This window comes from Hylobates moloch, unplaced genomic scaffold, assembly GCF_009828535.3.
Source record: "Hylobates moloch isolate HMO894 unplaced genomic scaffold, HMol_V3 SCAFFOLD_8, whole genome shotgun sequence".
Taxonomy (NCBI): domain Eukaryota; kingdom Metazoa; phylum Chordata; class Mammalia; order Primates; family Hylobatidae; genus Hylobates; species Hylobates moloch.
The window spans coordinates 68,009,821-68,014,459 of NW_026652283.1; positions in this window are offsets into that span (position 1 = coordinate 68,009,821).

A 4,639-nucleotide genomic window follows, 5' to 3' on the forward strand; every position below is an offset into this window, starting at 1 on the left:
TAGCTAGTGTCCACTGCAGAACTGATTTGCCTGCTTGGTGTGTGAACAGAAAACTCCAACATTTGGTCACAGAAGTCTTGTGTTGATTGTTGTATGAGAGCAGAGGAAAAACAGTTTGTCTTCCACATCAGCAAGTCTATAAGTTGACTGGCAACTTCAAGCCAGGTGTGAGTCACCAATTCCTGTGCTTTCTGCTACCCTCTCTGTTTCCTAGAACTGAACCCAGTATATTAGTTTCCCATGCTTGCTGTAACAAATTACCACCAACTTAGCAGCTTAAAACAACACAAACTTACTATCTTACAGTTCTGGAAGTCAGAAGTCCCAAAATGGTTTCACTTGGCCAAAACCAAGAAGTTGTCAGGGCCACACTCCTTGAAGAGGCTGTAGGAGAAAATCCTTTTCCAGCTTCTAGAGCAGCATTCCTTGCATTCCTTGGCTCATGTCCCCCTCCTCTTAGATGCCAGCAGCTTAGCATCTTCACAATCTCTCCCTGCCCCTGCTGCCTTCTTCTCTGTGTAGTCAAACTTCCCTTTGCCTCCCTCTTAGAAGAACAACTTAAAGGACATTTAGGGCCCTCGCCTATAATCTCAGCAGTTTGGGAGGCCAATGTGGGAGAATTGCTTGAGGCTGGGAGTTTGAGACCAGCCTGGGCAACATAGTAAGACCCCATCTCTACAAATAAAAAATGAAAAAAAAAAAGGAGTGTGGCAGCCCACATGTGTAGTCCCAGCTACTCGGGAGGCTGAGGCAGGAGGAACACTTGAGCCTAGGAGTTTGAGTTGCAGTGAGCTAGGATCATGCCACTGCACTCAGCTTGGGCAACAGGGTGAGACCTTGTCTCCAAAAACAGAAATGAAGACTCTCATTTCCCTCCTCAGACCTGTGAATCTGAATCTGCATTTTAACAGATCCTCAGGTGACTCATAAGCACAAGAGTCTCTCAGGCACTGCTTTTAGAGCAATGGTTCTCCACTTTCACTGCACATTAGAATTGCCCAGTGAGAGCTTTAAAAATACCAAGATTCTCATTTAATTGATCTGGGCATCTGGATTTTTTTTTTTTTTTTTTGAGATGGAGTTTCTCTCTTTTCCCTCTTGTTGCCCAGGCTGGAGTGCAATGGCACAATCCCGGTTCACTGCAACCTCTGCCTCATGGATTCAAGCGATTTTCCTGTCTCAGCCTCCCGAGTAGCTGGGATTATAGGCATGCGCCCCCACACCCAGCTAATTTTGTATTTTTAGTAGAGACAAGGTTTTTCTATGTTGGTCAGGCTGGTCTCGAACTCCCGGCCTCAGGTGATCCACCTGCCTCAGCCTCCCAAAGTGCTGAGATTACAGGCATGAGCCACTGCACCCGGCCTGGACTCTTAAAAGACACCCAGATGAGCTTAACAGACAGCCAAGGTTGAAACCTGCTGCTTTAAGAGCTGTGCTATCCAAGTGTAGTAGCCTTAGCCATATGTATCTACTTACATTTAAATTAATTAAAAATTCAACTCATCAGTTGCTGTAGCCACATTCAGCTCAGCCACACATGGGTAGGGGTTATACTTTATTGGACAATCCAGACAGAATATTTCCATCATGTCAGAAGGTTCTGTTGGATAGTGCTGCTTAAGAGGGGAGGAACTGAGAGACTACTCAGTTTTTTATTAAGTTAGGAGAGTACCTTTGGAGGCGACTGCTATTAGGGATGAAATAGAAAGCTGGGCAAACTCTGTGGGTCCTTAGAACATAAAGAAGATAACCCGGTTGCTGACTTTTGCTGAACAAGCTACACCAGCAGGTGGTTCTCGTGCTTCCTACCACAATTTGCGTGGCTACAAGACCCCTGGTAGGCACTGTGCATGCATTATTGTTTGATCCTCACGAACTTTATAAGTATTTTCATTATCCCCAACTTACAGCTGTGTAAGCTGAGGCTTAGGGAGGCTAATAAGCTTGCCCAAGGGCACACAGGCACCTGAAGGTGGGAATACTTAAGGTTCACTATGGATCAATTAGGCATTTATAGGCTGGTATGGCTGTCTGATTTTCATCTAGCAAAATTCAGAATGTGTTTCCCTTATACAAATAAATGGACTCTTTGGAATGTACACTGCCAACAGATTAGTATTAAATAGTTAATGGTAGAAATACTTACACCAAGTAAGTTTTTCTCCACAAGACAAGGGACTAGCTCGTGAGTTATTCTCTAAGCAGTCTTTACCAACTGGATTCTGCCAAGCCCTAGGGTTCCCTGGAAGTGCAGTGAGTGGGGAAGTAGGACACTGAAAGGCAGAGCTCTGAGTTCTGCACTTCAACCACAGCGCCCTTTATGTACTGAGCTTTCTTACAAAACTCCATCTGAGCCCAGTGTGCAATAGCAAAATGACAAACTGGGATCACATTACGGACGCTCCTCGACTTATGATGGGGCTACATCCTGAGAAACCCAGCACACATTGAAAATATTGTAAGTTGAAATTGCATTTAATACACCTAACCTACTGAACATCATAGCTTAGCCTAGTGACCTTAAACATGCTCCGAACACTTACATTAATTAGCCGACAGTTGAGCAAAACCATCTGACACAAAGCCTCTTTTATAATGAAGTGTTGAATATCTCATATAACTTATTGAATACTGAAAGTCAAAAACAGAATGATTGTATTGGTACTCAAAGTACGATTTCTACTGAATGAGTATTGCTTTTTTTTCTTTTTTTGAGACAGTCTTGCTCTGTCACTTACACTGGAGTGCAGTGGTGTGATCTCCGCTCACTACACGTTCCACCTCCTGGGTTCAAGCGATTCTCCTGTCTCAGCCTCCCACGTAGCTGGGATTACAGGCATGCACCACCATACCCAGCTAATTTTTGTATCTTTAGTAGAGATGGGGTTTCATCATTTTGGCCAGGTTAATCTCAAACTCCTGACCTCAGGGGATCCGCCCGCCTCAGCCTCCCGAAGAGCTGGGATTACAGCCATGAGCCAGCCTGAGTCTTGCTTTTGCACCATTGTAATGTTGAAAAATTGTTAAGTTGAACTGTCATAAGTTGGGGACCATCTGTAGTTTGAAAAGCATACCCTGTTAAGACTTTTAAAGGTGAAAAGCCAGCTTCATCTCCAGGTCTTCCCTGCCCTGCTTCACTGATGCCTGCTGTTCTCTGTGCAGTGACAAAGGAAACCTCGGCAAGTTCTCTGGCCTCTCTAGATGTGTTTCTTATGAAGCAAAAGCCAAAACCCTGTCTTATTGTAAATTCTCAATTATATCATTTTTTCAAGCCAGGACCAAAAATCCCTACCATTCATCATCACCATCATTTCATAAAGAACATTTTAATGTAAAAAGTACAAGTCAAAGCTTTATGAAAAACAGTCCCTCATTTTCCTTATTTTACTCTCCACTGGTGAAACTTTCTCAAGAACTAACACTGGAGTGTGTGCTGATCTGGTCCAGCCTCCTCATCAAATGCCCCAAGGGCTCCAGGTGGCCATTTGGCCAAGGCTGACCATCTTCAATGGCTGGCCATGGCATTCTATCCTTAAATGCTTCATCTTCAGAGCTTAAGCAATAAACTGGTACAATGGAAAATGCATGGATTTTAGAGTCAGGACTGGGTTCAAATACTGTCAAAAAAAAAAAAAAAATACAACAGTTAGCCAGGCATGATGGCACGTGTCTGTAGTTCAAATACTGTCTCTCATCCTTACAGGCTATTGAGCATTTGGAAAATGGGTAGTGCAGCTGAAGAACTGCTTTTTTATTTAAATTAATTTAAATTTAGATGGCCACATGTGGCCAATCAGGCAGCGCAGGTCTAGACACTATATTTCCTATTAAGGTAGTTTATGGCCACATCAGTGTTTTGGAGTAACTATCTTATTCTGCCAACTTGGCATTGTTCTCTAAACCAACTGAAATCTTCTAAGTCTTCCTCATTTGTACCCAGGCAGTCAGATCTTTGTTTCTAAATGTAGAAAGTTACATTCATCTCTGTTAAGTTTCATCTTACATTTAGTCTATTGCTTCAGTTTTTAAGCAACAGAAACAATCTTTAATAGAAACTTAATTTTTATATATTTGAGACAGGGTCTTGCTCTGTCACCCACTCTGGAGTGCAGCAGTGTGATCATAACTCACTGCAGCCTTGACATCCTGGGCTCAAGTGATCCTCCCACCTTAGCCTCCCAAGTAGCTGGGACTACAGACACGTGCCATCATGCCTGGCTAACTGTTGTATTTTTTTTTTGTAGAGATGGGGTTTTGCTATGTTGCCCAGGCTGGTCTTGAACTTTTGGTCTCAAGTGTTCCTTTGGCCTTGGCCCCCTTTCAAAGTGCTGGGATTACAGGAGTGAGCCACTGTGTGCAGCTGAGATTTTTAAAAAAGATCTTTACTGTTATCCTAAGTATCTGTAGCAAGTGATAATAGCATAACCTGAGAGCTAAAAGATTTTTCTTTAATTTTTCATCACTGTGGCATACATACATCACCACAATCAGACTTCTTCTCAATCTCACATACTACAGAAGCATCTGCTGGAAGGGTGAGGAGAGGGCGCAATACTTGTGGCTCCTTTCTCATCTAGTAGGACTAGGCTACTGATTTCAGATACAGAGTCAAACGGAAATGAGGGGTAAGAGTCAGGAG